Source organism: Psittacula echo (assembly GCF_963264785.1).
Source record: "Psittacula echo genome assembly, chromosome: 8".
Lineage (NCBI taxonomy): Eukaryota > Metazoa > Chordata > Aves > Psittaciformes > Psittacidae > Psittacula > Psittacula echo.
This window is the reverse complement of record NC_137744.1, coordinates 17,015,333-17,039,792: the sequence shown is the minus strand read 5'-3', so window position 1 is coordinate 17,039,792 and position 24,460 is coordinate 17,015,333. Positions and strand designations below refer to the sequence as shown.

Here is a 24,460-nt window from a genome sequence, read left to right as displayed (position 1 = left end):
GCTCATTCTCTTTTAGGCTTTATAGCTGTTTTGATAAGCTGGCCAAAACGCCACTTAGATATGAAATGCTTGCTATCAGCTTGCATTTGTGATAGGAAAAATGGCAGAGGATTGTCCCTTTGGAGGTCAATAGGAGCAGGACTTCTCCCTTCCTCTCATCCTTAGCCTGCCAGCATAGTACAATCAAAACCCAGTACTTCACCATCTAGTCTATGGTGTTATAATCTCACCTAGAAGAGATTGTAACACATTTTTCTTCCTGAAAACACCTAGGACTGCACCCTGTGCTGCAGTACATAAACTAATGACTTATGCAGCTTCACTCCTACTGCTTTCAGTGCCAATAAAAAAGCTGTTAATGAGCTGCCAGTTACTTCTGAAAGCCCAGAACAAACCTTAAGGAGTTGTAGTGCTAAAAAGTTAAACAGAAAAGTTCCAAACCTTACAGAAGGATATGATCTATGCAGGCACTACTTCAAGTGACCGTCAACTCAAAGCAAACCTGATAAGCACTGATATCTTTTAGACGCCTGTGACTGACGTTATGGGTCACATACAGGTTTAGAGGAAGTCCTGGCAGGACTAAGATGCAGCATCACTTTACAAAGCTCCATGCAGGTTTCTAGAAACAAAATAACCTACTTTTCCTTTTTTTGCCCAGCAGCTGTTTTTGTTCACCAACAGTATAAGCACCTCTGTGTTGATTACAGCTGTCACCAACGCACCTACTCCAAAGGATGGAAGAAATCCACCATGTGCTCTGTTCCACAGAGAATAGCTAAAATAAGACATTGGGAGCATCCCCCTTACCGAAGTCCATACAACCTGTGTTGGATAAAGTCACACCCAAACCAGAAAGACTAAAGGGGCTGAAGCTAAGGCTGCAGCTGCCCCAGCCGTGGTGACAGAAAGGTGCCCAGGGGCTCACGCACTGCCCAAGTGCTTGCAATAACTTGGGCACCATGGCCACTGGCTGCTTTAGTTACTTTCCCAAGAGTTTAAAGTTCATTTAAAGGAACATCTGAACAACCACCACCACAACTGCCCTACATGAATCTCATTCTTTACAAAATGACATGTCACAGCAATGTAAATCTGATGATGGCTTGTGTTTAGAGTTAAAAATCATGCTCCTTTTCAAAGAGTGGATCTGTCTGTCACTTTAAAGACAGCCAGCCATTTGGTTTTAAGGCAAAATAACTGAGTTCAGGATGTTTTCACTAAGCTGTACGCATCCTTGTTGGCACAGTTTAGGATCGATATAGGCACTAGAGATTTTGCTGACACTGAATTCCTATGGGCATGGTTATAGTTTAAAATGATCAACAAAAAATAGCAACAATCATTTGTCAAGAAAAAGTTGGAGGTTTTTTTGTTTCCTACTCAAAAGAGACTTGCTTCAGTGCAGCTTTCCACAGTCTGCCACCCAAACATTCATCTAGAAGTCAGTCTCCTCAGCCTGGCAGCACCTTAATCTAGCTTGAAAGAAAAAAAAGTCCTCAAGAACAATATAGAGGGAGCAAAGAATGAAACATCATAGAGGGAGCTCTTGCAAGGCTGACCAAGCAGTACCCCCTGTGTAAAGGAGGGGTTTTCAGAGCAGGAGGACACCTCAGGAATAAACAGGAAGCAGAGGTAAGGTGCAAAGTGCATTGCACAAAGAAAATGAAGTTTTGCCCTCATGACCTCTTGAGGTTTGAAGGTGATTTGGTCTCTGCTGAAAGTAGCTTGAGATAACAGATCACTGAGATCTCAGACAAGGCTCACGCTGTGGGAGCCAGGGAAAAAGAAAAAAGAACACCCCCCACCCCCAAAGGAAATAGAAACAAAGGAAAAATGTTTAATGGAGGAAACACTTTCCTGCCTAGCAAGCTTCAACAGCGGAACACAGCCCAGCAGGTATCTCATATATACAGCCTTAGAAAGAGTCCACATCTCTGCCTCTTGTAATCCAAGTGCTGCACAGTAAGTGCTTAATGCACACCCCACAGACACACCAGAACAGAAAGGTCACAATCCCTAACACACTCTCACCCCTAAGCAACAAAAGAGAAACTCTACAGGAGGTGTGAGCCAAACAGGACCTGCTCCTTTGCCTCTCAATGAAGCAGGCTACTAGGGTAGAGAGAGAAAAGCTTTATGAAAGCTCCCCAAGACTGCTGAGGATGGAGGGGATGAGAGCAGCTGGGAATGCCTTGTCTATGTGACACCCATGCAGCTATGGGGAGCTGAGCGCCAAGGCTGGGGCCAGCTCAGGGCTACCTGCCAATGGCTGTACAACACCCTTAGGCAGGATGGCCCAGTACCTGTCCCCATTTCCTTAGCATTTTAATCTTCATGAGTGTAAAGTGGGCTGGAGCTTCTGCACAACCTGGGCAGCTGGTGAGAGGAGAGAGAAAACTGCAGCTGTGGTTCATGGAAAAGTTCTCATCTCTCTTTTTGGAGGGTAAGGCTGGTTTTGGCATGGTGTGAGCGGCTGCAGCTCTGCTGGTTTTGGTTCTGTGCTAGCCAAGAAGCTGCCTGCTGACCTGTTTCCCTGCAGATATACAATTTGATCAGGCTTATCAGCTGGCTGGCGCTGTGAGACTGGAGATGGAGAGGTGCCCAGTCAGTGAGGTTCATGATGGGAGAGGAGAGCAGCCCAGGCTGAGTGAGAAAACACTGGCTATCATGACTGGGCAGCCGTGACAACTGGGCTGAGGGGAAGGAATGCCAGATAGCTGCCCAGATCTGCACTGCCCTTGGGAAGGGTGGGCCTCTCCGCTCCGTCTCCTGCACTGCCACCCTCACAGCATTCCCTGAGCTCGTGATGTGTCCTATGGAGCCAGCCAGCCCTGTCCTGCTGCTAACAGAGTGCTTTTTTCTCCTGGGAGTAGCACATGAGCTGTAGGCAACACGCAGGAAGGTGGTGGTGAGAGGGACAGAGGAACTGCCCTTTGGAGATACTGTCAGCCTGGACAAGCTAACAGCCCTTGGCTGACGCTGTTCACTGCCCCAGATATTAACATGCTCTGCACTCAATGGTGGTATCTCACTGTGAGCTGCAGGGACCGAAGCAAACACCCTGTCTGTGCCACTGACCTGCTGCTGGACCTGGAGCTGAGGGGAGGGAGAGGCACCGAGGGACAGCAGCCTTTAAATAGGCACAGCCTGAGTCAGCAGCACGGTGAATCAGCACTTACGGGCTCAGGGCTCAAAGACAGAAGCACTCAGCACCTCGTGAAACCAGTGCTGATGCCATGACAGGGTGATGGTCTCTGGTGAGCTTGCCTGCTGCTTTGTGCCAGCACTGCTCCTTGCCTGTCACCTAAGGCAGTAAAACCAGAGGAAACCACCTCATCCCACACTGAGAAAGGGGAGCACTGCAGCCGGGTGCCCCAGCACCCAGCACACACGCAGACCAGCACCAGGAAGGGGGTAGGATGGTGGGAGAGGATTCGACCAGATCTTCCCTGGGTGCTTGCTCTTAATATCAGCTTCATTGTACCATCAGACATATCCAGTCTTGTCACTGTCTCCCCCCAATGGCTCACTTCCATTAGGAAACTTTCACTGATATGTGCCTTTACTCACAAAACATTGTTGCGTATCCTAAAATGCTGTGTGTACAATGTGCCAAGTTTTTGAGACACTCTTAGCTTGCCTGCGAATGGACACGAGCAGGTTTGACACTGCCAATAGACAGGACTCGCACTGTTCCATGGCATAGGCAAAGCAGGAGTTTTGTAACACCTTTCAGCATGAAGCTTTTACCTCCAAGAGCTGAACAGCCTCTCCTCATTTTCCTGGCATTTGCCTGCAATGAACTACATGTCTCCTTTCCCCAGGGAAAGGCATGCAGCACACTGGAGGCACCGGGATCCCAGCTGTGGCAGGCCTTGGCCAGACAAGATGCTGGCAGCAGCTTTTAGCTCGCAGGGACCCAGGCAGCTCCTGTACTATGCTGTGCTGTATGGGGGGGGGTGGGGCCCCCCAGCCCAGGCCAGAGGTAAAGAGGGTGCCCGGCGCCCCCAACAAGGCCGGCAGTCATGCCCCACAGCAGCTCCTCTCCAGTGTAGTTACCATCTAATTTAGGCAAGGTTGGATGGGGCTTGGAGCAACCTGCTTAGTGGAAAGTGTCCCTGCCCTTGGCAGGGGGTTGGAACTGGATGAGCTTTAAGGTCCCTTCCAACCCAAACCATTCCATGATTCTATGATTTACAAGTCACAAGACTGCCTCCTCCTTCCCTGTTACAGCTCTTCCCATCATCCCTGTTTTTCTGTCTTTGCAGCATTAACTATGCCCACATGATGGGGGCATAGGACATGATGTGGCATGGCACAGTCAGTATCACCATGAGCCTTGCCCAGAGGTCCAGTTCCTGTGTTGCTGCGGGGTGCTGGTGTCAGGCTAGGGAGCACCTTCCATCCCCTGCAGTGGCTTGAGCTGACACCAGAGGAGCCAGGATGGCCAGAGTGGTGGGGCTATGGTGAGAAGGGTGTTATTTCAGCTCATCAGAGCCAATGGTATCTGACTATAGTTAGTCTGGAGCTGCACACACTGCCAAATTTACAAGAGAATTTGGCTCAGTTTAGGGGTGAAAGATTGCACTCCCATGGTTAAATAACCTATATACTTAAATAGGAACCAATTCTTGGGATTCAGCCTAGGCTTGCACTATGGAAAGGATCTACATGTCATGAAGAAATATTACACTTGTATGGGGGCCTCTTGAAATTAGTTCCTTCTTGACGAAGGAATGAGACGATGATGATACATCTACATGTCCTCTGAAGCTTTGCTGGCATTAGAGAGGAGGCTTTATCAGGAAAGCACAACTACAATCAGACAAGAGCCAGCATAAATCTAGAGCAATTTTCATCTGCCCTTCGTAAGTGGAATAGTTCAGTGCCAAAAGGAAGAAAGTATTTGCAGCAGCACTGGTCGGACGCCAGCATGTTGTTTTGTGCAACACCAGCTAACAGTGTTTTCGTCTCTTGCTCCTGAATTTTTCACTTTGGGAATTACAGGGCCATTTCTGAAGGGAAGAGGAATAGCTCTGTTTCCATTTCAGTGGGGTTTCTAAGAAAGGGATCACTACTTCCACAATCTGATGTCTCTGCTTCTGCTGAGTAAGTGGTGTGAGGTTTAAAAGGGGCTGCTAGTACATGTGAATGTTTGCAGTGTCAGATAAAGCAGGGTGTGAACAAAACCTATTATGGGCGGAGAAAACAGCTGGCTGGTAAACAAGGCCAGAATGAGAGGTGGCAGAGGTTTAGCCAAGGATCTTCATCACTTACCTCCTGTCTGAGGACCATGTTTTCAGTTGTATGTATGAAATATCCAGTATTTGACATCTAAATAATTAATTACAGCGCATACCAGCTAAATGAGTTAAATTGGCCTGAAATATAACTTATCCTATGGGGGGTTGATTTTTTTTCTGGTTTTAATAACAAAGCAGGGAATAGCCAACAAACTTGAAATTCTTTACCAGCTAAATTAGTGCTCACAACTCCCCCATGAGGATAATCTTCATTTTACAGAATGCAGAGCAGGGGACAGCCAGGGGAAGCAGGAGGAATAGCGGATGTGAACTGATTCCTTGTCTGCCTGGCAGCCTTGCAGCCATGCTTCTGAGCAAAGGGCATGTGCTTGTCCCCAGGCCTGCTGTGGGGAGGTGTGACACTGAAAGAAGAGCTCAAGAGCTCAGTGATGTGGAGGACAGTGAAAGACTTGAACAGTTGGGATAGCTTCCATCTGCAAACTCCCTTGGGAAGAGAAACAGCAAATCCCACCAGAGAAAGGTCTGGCATGGCTTGTCTCCTGCAGCTTGTGGTGTGCGCTGCACTCCTCCTGCTACTCACTGTGGTTCTGCTGCCTTGAGCCACGTTCATTCCTGGGACAAGGTAAGCAGCAGGTTAATAGTCCCGCAGGAGCGCCAGCATTTGTGACACAAGTTTTCAAAGCTTGTCTTTTTTTTAAAGAACAATTTTAAAACATATTATTGGGGGAAAAAGTTAGGCGGAACTTTATCACATTTCCCATAAATGACTTAAAGGAGGAAGTTAAAATTCATATGTAGACAGGTTTGTAAGCAGCTGATGTCTAATGCCATTAAGACCAATTAAGTTAAGAGTTTCTCCTGCCTGCACAGAGTGGGCGGTGTTGGGGCTGCAGAGTACGATCCCTGCAAGAGGGACCTGTGCATCGGGAAGGAATCAGGACCAGCTCCCAGCCAGTGTCCTTGCATTCAAAAAGCTGAGGACACTGTTGGGAGCTCTACGTGCCACTCTGAAGACAAAAGTGCCAGCCCTGCAGAGGCTGTGCTCCTTGGACTGCAAGACCCTTGCATAAAGCTCTCGGTGCTTCTGCTTGGTACTCTGCATTGCTCGGTAATAGCACTCGAGTAACTCACTCGCAGAAATGTGAGATGAAAAGGACCTCGTAAACCACCCAGCTGGAGTTAGGGTTTTGCTACTTCAGTTGTGGCTGTTGGTCTGTAGCTCCTATCAGCTCTGCATAATAAATCTCTCCCTAATGAGGCTGCTTGCTTGTCCTTTCCAGCATGTCCCTGTGCAGCGCTCCGGGAGCAGCTGAGCTCATTGCCCATCACACATTGGTTCAATGCTTCTCTTGGATTTTGTCTCCCTTACTGTCTGGTTTTTGACTCAGATCTCACAAACTTCTTCATCAGTGAGAGGCTGAAACTCATGTTTTATGGCTGGGAAAAAAAAAAAACCCGTAAATACTCAGTTTCAGAGAGGAATACTCCTCCCTTAGAGCCTTCCTCTGCCTCCACAAGCATGTATTCTATTTAACCCAGAGAACAGGAGGAGAAATGTTCTCTCATCTCTCCCTTGGGTGCCAGGAAACTGAGGTGCTGGAAAAGCATCAGCTCTCTCTTCCCTGCCTGTTCATGCCCACTACATCTCCGTTTTCTTGAGGTTAGGGCTCAGCTATGGTGGGAAGAAGCTGCGAGCTAACCAGTGCTCCTGTACAAAATAACTTTCAACACAGACCAGCACAAATGGTCTGGCTCATCCTGTGCAAAGGACCATCCTACGGTGAGTTCAGGACAGACGACAGTGAACAGTGTATTTCCATCTGCTAAGTTGTGAGCCCTGTGTTGAGTCACTCGCCTTTCTGACTGTGTAGTTTCAGTATGACTCTAAATGAACCTTGCTTCAAGAAAGTCAGCACAAGTCTTCCTCAGGGGAGATGCAAAGGGCACAGAGTGGAAGGGGAAATACCTTTTTCCTTTCAAGGTGATACAGATACATGAATTGTCTAAAAGCAGCAACCAAAAAATTTCCTGTGCTGTAAGTGCAATGAAAGCTTTGTAATAATGCATCGTAAGATGACGTCCTGTAGCAGCGAAGAGGGTTCCTTTGTTTCTGTTTCTCACAAAAAGAAACCTGTGGCTTGTGAAGAAAAAGCGACACACACTAAAGAAAAGAAGAAAAAGTCCCAGAGTCATACTTCGCCTGCTAACCTACACACGTTCCCATTGCCTGCTCTACATCCTAATCCATAATATTTATGGTGCTTTACATATACAAACATCTGCAACAGAATGAGTCACTGCTAGTTAATAAACACACAGATTCTTTGTAAAGCTAATGGGTTCATTTGGGCATGAAGGGTCAAAGCCACAGTGACCCAAAAACTTGGGAGTTCTAAGTTCTTAAAACTTTGTGGAAGATAAGAAAACAAGTTCTGAAAGTAAAATTAATAACACAACTGCATTTGGGGGGGGGGGGGGCGGAAGAAGGCAGATGCTTGGATGAAGAAATGCCATTTTATTCATGTCCTCTGTCCTTTAGTAAGAGCAGGAAAGAAAGAGAGCTGTGCTTCTCACAAACATTTGGATTAGAAGTTTCCTCTGAGAACACTGGCACAATGCCAGAGCATCCCTTTGCTCCTCATGCAAGTAGGAATTGTTTGACAAAGCACACTGCTGTCCTCATGGCTCCCAGCAGGTGGGTCTCAAGGGGCTCTCTCACAGAAGAAATGCTGGTGCTTTGGTCACATTGCCCAGATGGGTCCCTGAGCTTTACAGAGGAAGATGCTGATAGTGCATCTCATTCCACAAGATCTTGCTATGGGGAAAGAATTTGCCAGCTTGGATTCCAGCTACAACGAACCCTGCCACACTAGAAAACACCAAGACCTGCGGGACTGCAATGTGTCAAATCACAGGGCTGCCTGCCCTGCCCTGGGGCATGGTGATGCAGGCAGGACCCAACTGTTCCCACCGCACTGCACTTGGCTGTGGGGCACACTGCTCTTGGCTGTGTTTGGTGAGGACTAACAAGACAGCAATGGCAGTCTCACACTTGCAGGAAACAACCGGATTTTTTGCGATGAAGCATCACTATAAAGCAGTGCCCAGAGGGATCTGGGGGACCGATGAGAAGTTAAGCTAAGGAAAAGAAAGCCAGCTGTGGTGTGGGATCCACACAGCTGGGGCAGCCCCCGGGAGAGGCAGAGCCTGCAGTGCTCTTAGTGCAGCCTCAGCCCCAGGCTGGCCACCCACTGACGGAGCTGACAGCGGTTCCGTGGGCTACCAGCTCCTGTCACAATGGTCCTGAGCTGGGTGTCCAAAAGCTCCAGGTGGAGGAAAGCTGACTTTGGCCAGACAGGATCCCTGCATGCTGCAGTTTGAGCAGCCCTGATGTTGGGTGAGAGGTGTCAAACTGCTGGGGCAGCCTGGGGTGGACACTGACTGCATTGTGAACATCCTCATCCTCTCCTTTCTCTTTCATTTTGTGTTTTCTACTCTTAATGGGGATGTAAAGTAGGTCACAGCTCAGAATAGAGGTGCCAGCAGCAGAAGACAACACTGAATCGACTAAAGCCACTCAAGGACCTACTCCCACCCAGAGCCCTCCTCTGCCAGGTTTTTCCTTCCTGAGGGTGGGCACAGTGAAACATCAATTCCCTTTCACTGCCCCCCAAATGACACCTTCTGACTGCTGCTACATTTTTGCAGCATTTAAGCTCCTTGACAGTGAAGACTTACAGGCAGGACTCTTTACATGAGGATGTTTACAGCCTTGCTAGCTAGCCAAGAGTTTTAGTTACATATTCCCTCACAGCATGTTTATGTGTAGTATCTAAAATGACATTATTATCATCCTGAACACAGCTTAGATTTCTGGAGTGCTTTTTCACCTTTAAATCCTAATGCACTTGACAACTGATACATGATCATTACGTGTTGCGTATGTTGTGGTTTGTTCACCTGCTATACACCTGCCTATGAAGTTACGCTGTGTTCCTGGCAATCAGGATGCTTATCCGTACACCCACATCTGTATGCACTTACATCTGTGTGCAACCTTTCCATCTGAATCCTTATTGATCTGTTTAAGGTGGCAGAGGTTGATGGACAGAAAACCACTGGTCTGGCTTAGGGCCACTCCTCTGGTCAGTTAGAAAATTCTGATTTCTCAGGATGCAGGATTAGGTTTTCTACAGAAATGAGTTGGAAACAGGGAGAAAGGAGAAACTAAGACACAGACACAGGTCTTCCTGGAGTTAACAACATAACTTCATTACCTGAGTAGGAAAAGTGCCACAGAAACCTCTTGCCACATGATAGGGATTCCTACTGTTACACGAAAACTGCTTGTGTAAAACATCCTGGAAACCCCTCTAATCTCTGTGACATGTTCACACTAAATTCTTTAATAGCAGCACAGTAGTAAGGTATCATCTTGGAGAGAAGTAAATCTTCCATTTCTCAATCCAAAAGGCTTGCATAACGTTAAAGGATTTTTAGAAGGCTCTGCACAGATCCCTGAAATCCTCCCTTTATTGAAGAGCAACCTCAATAAAAATGAGATTGCTCTTCAGTTGCTTAAGAAACAACAGTTCTGAAGTACAAATGCTGGGTATAATCATCTGCTGGATAACTGAAGCAAGCTAAGTCACAGGAGTTTTCAGTCATTTTTGGAAGCAAGTATAGGAAAATGTATATACCAAAGGGACTGGAGTTTGGACAAATTTTGAACAAGGTTGCTAAACTAATAGCTTTTATGGAAGAACTCCAAACCTGCTTTGCTAAAGAAAGAAATAGAGTTGGGGCTAATCCCCTTTCTTGTAACTCGCAAGCACGATGTAAATACAGATGTGCAAAGCAGTTAAAGACCAGAAAGAACTGCCTGGAGATTGCGCCCTGCCTCAGGCTATCGGGACTCCCTCTCCCTCTGTTTTACTTGGAACTGGCAGTTTTCTCAGTATTCTTTACACAAACAGAACATATTTTGCTGTTTCACCTTGTTAACAGAACATGTGGCGTGAGGTCAGCAACAGTCACGCAGCCTACCTACAACTGTCTGCGCTCACATGATGTGGCAGCTCTGACCATAAACAGGAAATAGGGCAAAGGGACTCTTTTATTAGGGGACCACAACACTGCTTTCATTCCTTTTAGAATCTAAACCCTTCCACAACACACTGTCAGACCTAATGAAGAAAACCAGAGTAGCCAGCAGGACTAGAATAAAAGCTGCAAGTGTTTATGCTGCAACACTTCTGTCTGACCATAACAGCGTGGTTCAACATAGGGAAATGAACCCACGTTCAGGCTTTCGCTCAGCAGCTCAGCTGATCTCCCAGCTTGGTGCTCACAGGAGTAAATAGACGTATCCTCCACGTCCACTCCAGGACAAATCTGGGCTGTTGTTTTTTTTAACATCCTTAATGAATTCACGGCTACATTCTGCAAAACGCTTTGACCTTTGCACTTCATTTCACTCCTAAAATTGCCTGGAGAAAGGAAGTGTGCAGGAGGCAAGCAGAAAAACAGGGAGGAGGCATGCATGTGTGGGAGGACTTGTCCTACAGAGCAGGGCACATATTGAAAATAAGAACCAGCCTTTCTGGATATTTGTACAAAGATAGAAGGAAAACCAGAAATAGGTCCAATATCCTAACAGCAATCTAGATGAGCTCTGGATTTAAGCATGTGGAGGGGGGCACTGATTTCACTGCACACTCCTAGCTACGCACCCTCTGAAGACCTCTGCTGAGATCTATGTACTGGCTTGCAAACAGTCCCATGGGAGCCACCTGGCCTTTGTGGTGACATTTAAACTCCACTGATACAAATGGCAAAGCTCCCATTTGCTCTGAGGGGGGCAGGTCCTCCTCTTGACAGGAAGCTCTGAGAAGTGCAGAGATTTCCAGAAATGGAAACATGATATGAAGAAATCATCCAAATAAAGAAAATCTGCTTCTGGACTGACGAGGAACCTTTCTACCAACAACATCAGAAGATGAACTCTTCCTTCATGGGTCTAGCCTGGGTTTGTGAGTCATACACAGGCTGCCATCAACACTTGAGTTTTCTCCAGCCAGACATCAAACATCTACTGGTGGAATAAGCTGGAATTTGGAAAGGTCCAAATTTGTCAAAGAAATGGGATTCAAGAAATTGGGTCTCTCCAGTCTCAAGCTGGAAACAGCGCTGAGTGATTCAAATGCTCAGCCAAAGCCAGTCATCACCAACCACATTCCCTCACTGAATATTTACAGAAAACAAACCAGATTATAAATGAAGAGTTATTTGTGAGACCTATTAAGTAAATATCATAATTGCATTAAAGAGTACACCAAGAGTGTGGGTAAGACACAAACCAAAACACGTGGTGACATGCTGGATGAAGTCTGTCCCTATATTGCATGTATGCAAGCATAGATGTGTTTTATGGGAGGAGTGGGGGTATATTAGGTAGCCCATGCTACCTCCAGAGAGGGTTGAGCTGAACCTCAACACCGCTAAAGGAAGCTGGAAGCGCTCAATAGCTGCTTGTACACCCATTTGCTCATTTCAAACTCAAATATTAGAAAACAAGCTACTCTAAGGAATTTAGAAATCTATTTAGATTGCAGTTCTGCTGTTTTCAGCTGTCTTCTCATCAACTAAATTGTGTCGGTTTACCCTTGAGTATTCTGCTAGGCAGTGTTACATTTCCAGAACTGGTTTTTCTTCTTTAAAAGCTGTCTTAAATTCATCTGTGCTTTACACTTCACAGGAGGCTGAGCTGGTTTTTAAACCCTTTTAGACTGATTTTTTCACTCTCCTTAGTTTGTGGAAAAGTGGCCATTGCTCATATGGCCCATAATATACAACATCCACTGCCTGCAATTTTTTATTTTAAAATACATAAATGTTAGGAAAAACTATAAACAATGCTCCCTGTGCCAGGTTTTCTTGTGTTTGTTTAAGAACTCTCTCTGGGCTGTCAGAATCTTTTCTGTTGCCATTGCTCCCTGTGTCTCATCCAAAGGTTTTCAGGGCTAGGGGTCTGAAGAGCTAACACCCTGCGAGCTCCACTCCCCTTCACGTTTTAGGTGCGCTTCACAAAGTCAGCTGGTTAAAGTCAGCTTGAGATGCGAACGCTCATCATGTAAACTTCCCATGCTCAGGAGATAACTGCACGTTTCTCAGCTCCACTGTGGGAAGGCAACGCTGCTGCCTGTGAAATTCTGCAGACCTGTGCCTTTTTTCTCAGTGTATTGTTCCGTGCTCTGCCTTCTTCACAGTAGCCCGCAGAGGACAACGCTCTGATGGAGGTGGGCATGAGCACCATGCAAACCCGGTAGTCCCTGGCACAAGCTCAGGACTGCTCTGAGCTGCATTGCTCCTCCTCATCCTTTCTCTTTTCTCCTCCTGAGACTGGTTCTTCCAACTGCAAGCCACACATAGGTTAAGTTGCTTCAGTCCTTTGTTGCTGCTGCAACTTTTGTCTTGACATGAAGATATCGACATGCCCTGGGCTGGCATACCCTGTATAGCACTGCCATAGAAAAACATCAGCACAGCAAATAAAGTCATGTTTATCTTAATTTGCATGACTTCTCAAACTTCCTTTTGCTGAACCAAATGATGAAATCACAACATGTTCAGAAATATTAAATCATTTCCTCAACATCTGAATATAACAGGCTGCAAAAGGAAAACAATTAAATTTGGCACATTGCATACTTTATCCTTAACACTCCAAATTCTGCTATCCCCTCATATTTACAGGCTTGTACTCTGATCACAGCAGTATCACAATTTATTTCCTAGGAAATACCCTGGATTTGACAAACAACAGCGCTGTCTGGACAGATGGGTTTCAGGTGGCCACAGCACTGCACAACCCAGGCAGCAAATTCAGGATACCAAAACCAAATTCCAACCTGCTGGCCTCTGGGAAGCAGACTGGTGTCACTCAGGAATGTGCCTAACCTAGTGCTGGGTAGTGTTCTGCTGTCTCTGCGTTGTAGAAAGCCCAGATACAAGGTGACACTCAAATGATGGGATGAATCATAGAATCACAGAATGGGTTGGGTTGGAAGGGACCTTAAAGCTCATCCAGTTCCAACCCCCTGCAATGGGCAGGGACACCTTCCACTAGAGCAGGTTGCTCCAAGCCCCTGTGTCCAATCTGGCCTTGAACACTGCCAGGGATGGGGCAGCCACAGCTTCCCTGGGCACCCTGTGCCAGCGCCTCAGCACCATCACAGGGAAGATTTTTTTCCTAAGAGCTCATCTCAGTCTCCCTTCTGGCAGGTTGAAGCCATTCCCCTTGTCCTGTCACTACATGACCCTATAAAAAGCCCCTCTCCAGCTTTCTTGTTGGCCCCTTTAGGCATTGCAAGCTGCTTTAAGGTCTCCCCCTAAGGAGCCTGCTCTTCTCCAGGCTGAACCAGCCCAGCACTCTCAGCCTGGCTCCATAAGAGAGGCGTCACGACAGACTCCAGTGGTGCAGCTCTCCCCAGAGCAGGCTGGAGGGAGCCGGCAAGCCTGGCCTCGCACGCTGTCCGGCTCCTCAGGCACAGCCAAAGCGTGCCGGTTTCTCTGTGAAGCTGCAGCTTGCAAAAGGAAGGGCCAGCCTTCCTGAGCAGGTGCCTTCTCACTGGGGTTACATTCAGTCAGTTGTCAGGATTTTGTAATACAGATTTTCTGCGAGTACAGCAGGAGTAAAACTCTGCCAAACTCCACAAATAGTGGAACAGTTTGGGAGTGAAAACAGATTTCAGAAATGAAAGTTCAGCTTGATCTATTGGGAACAACGTGCAATTAATGTGCTCAGCAATATCTTAAATATGAGCAATGTGGGAGAAGGGTAATAGCTCCCTTTCTATCATTTTTCAACCTGTCAGCACACCAATCTATGAAACACCAAAAGCCAGATTCTCAGTAAATGTAAACTGGTAAATGCAGTTGAAAGCAGTGGTGTTGTGCAGCTTATTCGGGTCTTAATCTTTTTTAAAACCATAAAGCTATCAGAAGAGTATGTGCTTGTGGGATGGTGAAATGGGATCAATGTTACTGTTACAAAAGTTAGGACAATGAGCCATCTGGGTTTTTCCACAGTCATTGTCAAAACTACAGCATTTATTTCTGCTTTTCTGCAACTTCTTCTCTATCTCTTCTCCTCCCTTCCCTATCCATTTTTTTTTCTGTGGTTTTTGCACTCTGAGCTACACCCAAAAAATGAGGTCACCAAGGAGCAGTAAGGACAAGGATGCCGTCTGTGCCTGCATCATTCTCTACTTGCAGGCTGCTGGCTGCCTCCCTGCTGCACATCCCATCCAGAGCAGGAGCACTGTGGCCTGGATGCAGTGAGGGAAAGGGAAAGGAGCAGGGAAGAGGAGGAGGTGTTGAGACTGGAATGCTGTTGTATAGGGGTGTCCCACCTGCTGCTGCTGGTGCTGAATGAACCAACATAAAATCATAGAATGGTTTAGGTTGGAGAGGACCCTAAGATCCTCCAGTTCTAACCCCACTGCCATGAGCTGGGATGCCTCACACTAGACCATGTTGCCCAAGGCTGTGTCCAAACCCAGCAGTGTACAGTCCTCTGCATAGTCTGCAGTGCTTGCATACGCTTCAGAAGGAAGCAAATGTAAGCGTGGCTGATGCTGATGCTAATATGACGCTGTCAACTTGAACAGCAAAACAGGAGCTGAACTGAAATTCAGGCTGGTTTGAAGTTCCTCTGCCAATTTTTGGAATCTTATAACCTCGTTTTCAGTTTTTAAGTGGGTTTTATTACTTCTAATCATATGGGAGAGATCTGTAAAGACAGAGAAACTAACAGCAGAAATGCCAAGATAGCCTTATCCTCTGAGATCTGCTCAAGCCACAAAATAGATACATAAAAACTCCAAGTTCTCCACAGATATAACCATTTTCTGATCAGCTGAATGTACAAGCAGAGTTAATACATGGAGCTCTCCTGCCTTGTGGAGGGCACTGCACTCCCTTCCTCGTCAAGGCCGAATTTTCCTCCTCCTCTTCCCACCAGAGATGCTCCAGCTGCAGAACGGTGAAATAACTGAAGGTTTGTGTCCAACAATTTGCTTTTAGCTTGCTTCAAAGAGTGCAGATCCTTGACAGCCTGTGCCTTTGCACTGGCAAACAAAGCACCACTCAGAGCATTTCTCTTAGGGAGGGTGTGGAGACAGGCAGATTTACAACAAAGAAACCATATGAAACATCCTCGGCTCTGGGCTGAACCCACAGTCCTCAGTCTATTAGAGAAAAACAAATGAGACTTTCCCTGCTGCCCTCAGATGAAATGTGGTGCTTGGGAACCGTGCGGATCAGTTCAGCCCTATTCAAGCAGAACACAGTATCCTGGAGGGAGGAAGCTGCTCAGCACCGGTGGGGAGTAGAGCTGAGAGCTTTGTCAGCAAGTGGCTAAAACACATTCCCAGGCCGAACACAGTACCCGAGTGCCCATAGAGAGGACGGCATACAGATGTATCCCCAGCGCAGGCCTTAGCCACCACTGGTTGTAAGTGCTGCTCTCCATAGCCCTGCACATGCACACAGGAGCTACAGGTCACTGCAGGTCTCTTTATTTTAACAGATCTCAAATCCATTTCTATTCTGGCAGGCAATATATTTAATTAATATATAATATAATTATATATTATTATATAATATATATATTATTATATATTATTATTTATATATTTTATAATTATTTATAACATAAATAATTATAATATTATAATATATATAATATATAATAATAATATAAATAATTATATATTATTATATGTTATAAATTATATATAATTAATAATATATATATTTTGCCTCTGGTTCTGCTATTTAGACTCCTGCCTCGTTAATTTATAAGCAACAGCATGTGGGTATCACAGGCCTGTTGGCGCTTGTAGGTTGTGATGGGAGAAGAGGATGAAGGCTGTGTTTAAACAGGTGTCATTTCAAGGGTGTTTATGTCCTAGGAACAAAGCAAAAATAGAACAATAATAATTGTTTTCAAATCATAGAATCACAGAATAGTTTGGAATGGAAGAACCCTTAAAGCTCATCCAGTTCCAACCTGGCCTTGAGCACTGCCAGGGATGGAGCAGCCACAGCTTCTCTGGGACCCTGTGCCAGCGCCTCAGCACCCTCACAGGGAAGAATTTCTTCCTTATATCTAATTTAAATCTCCCCTTTGTCAGGTTAAAACCATTCCCCTTGTCCTGTCACTACGTGACCTTGTCAAAAGCCCCTCTCCCACTTTCTTGTCAGCCCCTTTAGGCACTGAAAGATGCTCTAAGGTCTCCCCAGAGGCTTCTCTTCTCCAGGCTGAACAGCCCCAGCTCTCTCAGCCTGTCAGCCTGTCAAAGGGAGAGTTAAAGTGAGAGCTTCAATGGGAGAGTAGGGGAGCCCCATATGGGCAAGAGAATTGGGAGGACAGGAATGGGAGGAACAGGAAAGGTGAGAGAAGAAGGACAAATGAAAAACAAACTGCGGGGATCATGCAGATAAAGGAGTGGGCTCCAGCTCAACGAGGAGCAGCTCCATCCCCATCGGTTCACAGCAGCACAGCCCGCAGAGCAGACCCTGTCCCGGGCTGAGGCAGTACTCCCAGCTCCTCAGGCGAGGCTTTCTCAAAATCACACCCAAGTTTTTACTATGGGTGGAGTAGCCCCATCGCGCTCTGAATCATCAGGCCATGGGCTGGCCATTGTATGCATTGTTATGAGGTATCTTCTTTGCTAAAGCCAAACAGAAAAGCCAGTGTAGCAACAGGGGGGAAGCGCCTGTTACTGAAATCATATGAGAACAGTGAGGAATGGTGAAAGGCTGTGCTCTGATTGCAGGAGCAGCCACTGCAACAGCAAAGTGTCCAAGGCAGGCATGGCCAGGCCAGGCCAGCTCGGAGAGCTGGCTTTGGGGCACCTGGCTGCTGCTAAAGAATCACAGGGAGCCCTAGATACCTCCTGTTTCGCTAGCACGCTGCAAGCAGAGGGCAAGAGCTAATCAAGATTTGTGCTAATTAAGCTGCCTATTGCTGGGAGAGGATGGGGATGTGGCTGGATGCCAACAGCAATATGGTAGACGGGATCAGAGGGCTCCTCTGACTCCCAGAGAAAGCCAGCTTTGGTAACCTGGTAGTTACACTTTTCTTCTTCCCTCTCCCAGGGTTGCCTGTGGAATGACACAGCCTGTGGAGCCCTTTCAGAGCTACACATATGTCCACCTCCTCCTGCAGACGTGTGGGTAGGAGCCATGGGCCTTGCCAGGAGGGCAGAGCCATTTTGGGACGCGGCCGTAGGCTTGCTCTGCCCTCGGCTCAGCCCCGGCGCGGTGCTGCGCCGGCCTGGGCTGCTATTGCTGGCAGAGCTACAGCCTGGTGTTTTTTGACCTTTTACTCTTCCAGAGATAGAAATGGGATTTGTCTGAGGCTTGGAATAACTTCCTGCGATTGTGCTGGAGAGGGCTAGTCTGGCTCGGTAGATAGCTGTGTCTGTCGGGCTGGCTTAGGAATCGAGAAAGCCTCTGCTCTATAACTAAGCTGAAGACAGATTTAAAAGGTCCCAAAGACACCACATGTGCCTTAGAGAAAAATAAGCTGATAGCAGCGTGCACTGTCTCCAGCAGGACAAGAGATCCGAGCTGCTTCGAGGTTTCAGCATTAGCCATTACTGGAGAACCGCTAACAACCACTAAAGCAAATGGGTGTCTGTATCCTGATAGTAATCCCTCAGATGCTAATTTATAAATCCTCTCCAGATCAGTGAAGTATGTGTGTCTGCATGTGTGGGAAAGTAGGTAATGGTCTGAAAATTGATCCTTTGGGATGATGAGAGCAAGTAATAGTTGTGCAAGCTTCCCCCTCCTCCTCCAGCTTCCCTCTGCCTCCACAGCCAGCACAGTCAGTGACTCTGGGCAGGCGCTGAGGCTGAGGGAAGGGAGGACTGCTCTGCTTTCCCTGCATCTTTAACAGCCTTCTGCATTCTTCTATCTCCATCTTTAACTAACTTTTAGCAGCCTTTAAAAGTGACATTGCCAGGTCAGATGTTTTCAGCACAATCTTTGGCCGAAGAGGAAGAGGAGCCTCATCACCTTTGCTAGGCTGATGGCTCTGGCATTGGCTGGAGAAAGGCACTGGACCAGTCTTGCCAACCATGAAAGAAGCTGACAAACCCATGTACCCCTAGGAACCCAAAGAAGGGAGAGAGGCAGACATGCTATTGCAATACCCCTTGAGGGCCTTCATCTGTCAGTCATGTAGCTGTTCTGTGCTAGAGCCGCAATTATTGTCCTTCCACACACTGGCTCTGTTCCACCACGCCACTGCTGGTAAAGGCAAGGTAGGACCCAACGTAGATGGTCTTTTGTCATTTGGCAGATCTATTCGGAGCTCCCAAAGAATTAAGGAAACATACTTCAAACAGAGCCTTTTCAAAGCAAGCTTTCAGTTGTTTCTTGTATTTCACTCGTCAGTTGGCAAAACCACCACATACAAGTACTGTGCTAGTGTATTCCTGTGTGACTCACCCGCAGACTGGCTGCTTCTGACTCTCCTTTCTCAGGATACGGAGTAGGAATGATCTTGACCTGTTACTGATATTCCGTTAAACAACTGAATGTATATAACCTGGTGGGCAGGATCCTGGGCTGTCAATGTGATTTTTGGATGGGGCTTTGAGCAACCTGGTCTACTGGATGGTGCCTCTGCCCATGGCAGGGAGGTTGGAACTAGATGAGCTTTAAGGCTGCTTCCCACCCAAACTAATCTGTGATTCTATGACTGTGTTTCATAGTGGGTAAGAAATAAGAGATTTGACTCTTCCTGCCCAGCAGAAGCAGAGCTGTCCCAAAGCCAAGTCACCGTACTGTTGCAAAGAAGCACTAACCGACAGGTTCCACATATGTAACACTTCTATACAGACACCGTTCACGGGTTTTCAGCTTCAAGGAAATTCAGGGGTGTTATTGAGAGGTATCAGCATATGAGATTTATAATACAATTCTATAATATGGTAAGAAGGATGACATCACGCTTTCATCTTTAGCAGTTCCCTTAAACAGCAGAAGGAAGTGGTACTGGACTGTGCAGTTTATCAGTTTGCATTGGAGTTCTGACTCCTACATGCATTTCACTTACTGTTTTCTAAATAGATAGTGTCAAAGGAACTGGAATTTTGTATTTGAAAATCTTTTCACCAAAAAAAAAAAAAAAAAAAAAAAAAAAAAAAGGGGGAAAAAAAGAACTGTAATCAAAATGGTGAAAAATTAAACACAAAAAACCCCATTGAGCTTATGCTTATTTGCAGGTAATTTCACTTAATTAATTAATTTTAAGTCCTTTGAAAAAGTTTTTAACTGCTTTTGTGCTTTTTTACTGAATTCCAGTTCCACTTAAATGAAGCTTGATTCAAATCACATAAAATAATCCCTGTTGGGGGAAAGAGCTTTTCACAGTGGCACCTCTTTAATGTCAGAATTATAACATAAAGAACATGAATAATTGTATATTAAGCTACACAAATGCCCAGACATTTCTGGCAGATATAAAGTATCCCTGTTAGCAAAACTAAGTGCCATATGTATTCTAAAAACTCAATTTAGTGGTAAACCATTACACAACAATTATTTAAAATGTATTTCAAGGAAATAAATGAAAAAGTACCTGTAGAAAAATAATGAGATTAAAAATTATAATTTAATTCAAATATTTCTACCTTCTCAACAAAATTACTGTAAAAATCAGTGCTATCACTGCTCTATGTAGGGAAACTTCTTCAAGGTGATTGGACTAATTTGGAGAAGTACCACAAGGCGAGAAGCTGAAATAGAAAATAAAACTACTAGCACTCCCAGACTGTAAAACCCTGTAGCCTGTGATCAGTGGTTTTGCATGCAATGCTCTTTTTCTATCCTTCATCACATATGTCAAAAGTGCAGTGATGGACCACCACAGCATGGGGCATCTATTAACCCACAGTTTAAAAGTTATCCATGGGCTGAGTAGTCTTTCTCACCACATCTTAATTCCAACAATCTGACCCAAAGATTTTACTTGCTGTATGGTAAGAAGCCATGATACCTCTTTGCAAAGACCATGAGAAGAAGGCACATTAACAAGATTCTGTTGAGCCTCTCACACATGTGGGTTTTTCCACCTGCTCTCATTGTTGGCAGATTTTGAGCCAGTGACTACATTCACAATTCAGACACATCTAGAACTTTATTTAAGACCAAATATGCCTGATATCACTTTATCATTTAAAAGACTGGGTCATGATATATATAGAACAGTTCACACTTCGGCAAGCAAGTGTAAAGTAGTCCAGCAATGAGGGTGTCTATCTAGGCATAATATAATTTGGTGTGTAGGTGTGAGAGCAGCCTCACCGTACCAAAACCAACAACAAACCCCCAAAACACCAAAAAAGAGATGCAAAACACTCCTGCTCAGCTCCGTGTAGACTTAGGCTTGTTCTCTACTACAGGAGAAAAACAAAGCCCCAGAAGATAAAGGCTGTTATTCAGACTTGCTTCAGTCTTCAGCTCTTTTCCTGCAAGGTTTCACTCCTCATCACAAAGCATCCCAGTGTTTATTCTAACATCTAGAGCTCTTAGGCCTCTGACACAAACCCAGATATGCACAATGCACTGTGACACAAACCCAGGGAGGAATCACACACCATGGTACCGTTCAGTCCTTCTGCAGCAAGATGCTCTCTCATGGCAACAGACAATCTTCATGTCAGCAAAAATGTTAGATAATCCTTAATTTCTATGTGCATTCTCATGAAGTTCCTGGGATTCTTTGCACAAAAATGGTCTGGCTACAGAGCTGAGAGTCCCCTCTCCCATTCCTGAAGATACACATCTTCTAATACTTCAACGATCTCTTGCTGTTGTTGTTTGACCTAGTTCCAGGCTTGCCCACAGCGCAGGAAGCTGTGCTACTGCAATGCCACAGCCCCTGGCACTGCATCTTCACCTGACAACGAAACTCAACACGATTTGCTCTGTCTACAGAGCAATGATCATGTCGAGCTGTAAGCAGAAGCGTGAAGTTCACAGTAACTGGCTTTGCTAACTGAATCCCACAAAAAGTGATGTGAGATAAGGGCTGTTGGAGTTTGTTTCAGAGCAAAGAAACACCCTTGAGCATTTTGATCCTGAGACTTCAGTGAGGTTAGCACAATTAGAAAGGACCCTATATCTCAAGTCCAAAAGGATAAGTGAAGTATTTAACCTCCAAAATTCAACCTGACAGAAACCCCTCTGTTGCAGGCTGTTTCCTGAAGGTACCAAAAAAAGCCAGATTATTTGCCCTCCAAGTTTAGATCCCAGGTCCAGAATGTACTTGAGCACAAGCTTCACAGCAAGATCAGGAATAGCCTTTGACCTCATTTAGTCTAAAATATTTTAAGGAATTGAGCCTGCATTTTTTTGGCCTATAATCCAGTTTTCCCTGCCATTTTCACTGCCCAAAGTCTGAGCAGTGCTTGGCAAGCTGAAATGAGAATCTGGAGTCCAACTAAGTGACGTGCTCCTATTTAACCATCTTCTCACTTCAAAGACAGCGAAGGTTTTCTTTCTGAAAAATGCCATTTCAAGTATGTATTTGAAATATATGCATTGTGTATAGCAGGAAAACGAGAGGACACTTCCTCTTCTAATGCAAAAGCCATGCACCATGGAAAGGCAAATAAGCACCATACATGAACATGTGCATGAGAGGTATGTGGAAGTCTTGGGTGTTGAATGTTGGATGCCCACTGATTTTGATTTGCGAGTGGGCCATGCAAAACCATCAGGCATAATTAACCTCTCCCTGTACAGGGACTGCCTGGGAAGAAGTCAGTGTTTGCTTCTACAAGCCTTGCAATGATCCCTTAAGTATTTCTTTGAGTCACCATCCCTGGACATAGTTAAAAGACGGTGCAGGTGAGGCGCTTAGGGACATGGTTTAGTGGAGAACTTGGCAGTGTTAGGTTAACGGTTGGACTCGATTGTAAAGGTCTTTTCCATGACTTTATGATACAGGGATCTTGGGGCATGGGAGCTTGGACTGTATAAATAGAAGAGCTGTTTGTGCTCTGAGTAAGGAAGTTTAAATCTGACCTGCAATAAGCATGGCTGCACAGAGGAAGGGCTTTCTCCACTGCTGTACTCAGAGCAATCTCTCTTTTGTCTCAAAGGCCACAGTGGCTGTGACTCACACACAGCCATCAGACTATTAACACTTTTATTCCAACTAGTTATTTCTGGCTTTCGACAGTCAAAATACCTAAATGCCCAGAGTGCTTCCAGTGTAACTATAGAAATTACAACAACAAACAACAGCAGCTCGACCCACGGGTCAACTGAAGCCAAGCTCTGAATCACGCACTTATTTTTTATCTATAGTTATGAAAAAGAATTGAAGTCTGGACAGCAAGACTGCATTTCCCAGCTACCTAGAAGATGCTCAGCCAGCCAAGCTCAGAGCAGATGCTGTTAGATGCTCATCCCTTCCATGGGGGAGCTGAGGGGTGGGCTCTGCACAGCTCCCTTGAATAATAGGCAGCCTCCACCCAGAATATCATCAGACTCACTTTGTAAATCCACTTGAGGCTAATGGACTGTATGAATGTTGTGAACTGATCTTTCTTCTTCTGTGTATTCATAATCCATACATTTTAGAGAGCTTGTTATAGGGTTTCTCACTATTATTAAATTAGAAGAAAGATTTTGTTTAAGCTCTAGACCTCCTTTCAGTCTTCCTATGCCTGCAGCAGCAGTCAGGTCACTATCAGTTGTGTCAGTAATCAGAAACTTCAACTTGGAAAGAGTAGGCTCTTCTAGAAGAAGCCAGAATGCAGTCAAGTGAATCATTTTGTGTCTCAAAAACTTTACATTTTATTCCTAACCAAAATACATTTGCTTATGCAAGACTGCATTGTGTTGCTCCTTGGCACAATGCATTTTTTTCAGCTCTTCTCTCTCTGTAAAAAAAGTCAAAATTTACAACATATTTTGATCTTGTATGGTACTATAAAGACAGACGGCTCAGTAACTGAACACTTTTAAAGTATGTAAATGAAAGCCTGAAGTGCAATGTGAGAAACCAGATTAATAACAAATGAAGAACAAAGTGGTTTGGACTTCAGAATACTTAACTCTTAATTATAAAAACATCTGACCCAATCTCTGGAGACCTGTAAAAGTATGAAGAATGCTGAACAACTTTAAATATAGAGGACAATACATATTTAAAACAAATAGAATGGTCATTGATCAGTTGTGTTTCTGATTTATTTATTCTCTATAAAAACAATTTTGCAAAACTAGAGCACCATGAAGTGTGGTTTCATCAGCAAATAAAATAGATCAGAAAACAGTGGAGCAAGACCTTTACGATTCACTATAAACCATACAAAAACATTAGCCTGAAAGCATCAAACCTTCCAGCAGAGCAAGAAAATGTCTAACAGGAGCAGCAAAGCTGACTTGGTGAAAGCTCACAGTTCACTAAAGCCATGTGCCTCATCTTAACTGAAAATTATGTGAGCTAAATTAAATCCAAAAGCTCAAAGTTGACAAAAATAAACTAATACAGTAAAGAGGGAAAGGAAAATTATAATGCAGTTACTGTCTTCTTCTGGCTTTCATTAAAACATACCAATGCAAAGTCCTGTTGTTGTGGTTTAAGCCACGTTCAAGCTACAGACTTGAAGCCAGAGCTGCACAGAGGAAAGAGATTCTGTCCTGCAAAGGCTGAGATAATTCTCACACACAGTACCCCAAAACGGTGGCCCTGGATGAGAAGTTTTCTTTTAAGGTGTTGAGTGCTGCCCTTGTTGTCTGGGTGTTGCACACAACAACAGCGCAGGGAACAGTGAGTAGAAAAGACAACTGTAAAACCACGGATGTTGTCACAGCCATTTGGGGACGGGCACCGTGTTTGGAACTTTTACAGCTTTCTGCTGTGGACTAACTGACACTTTGAATAACAAATGGTTTGCATTCTGCAGGGAAACACAAGGTGCATCCTTGTGCCATTCCCTGGATACTGGAGGAGTTCCCTTCGAGGAGAAAACCAAACTAGTAAAATCCCTTCTTCCGATGCTTCCCACCCCAACGCAGAATATTTTTGAGTATAAACAGAGCCATAGTCACAGGCATTAGCAGACACAAAAGAGACATGTGAAAGCAGTGGTTGTACA

The 24,460-nt window shown here is 45.3% G+C and overlaps 1 protein-coding gene across 3 annotated transcripts in view; it reads right to left on the bottom strand.

Moving 5' to 3' along the window:
* The window catches only part of GAB3 (GRB2 associated binding protein 3), a 64,391-nt gene that overhangs the window by 21,214 nt on the left and 18,717 nt on the right, over nucleotides 1-24,460 (bottom strand). The gene's annotated exons all lie outside the window — the stretch shown is intronic.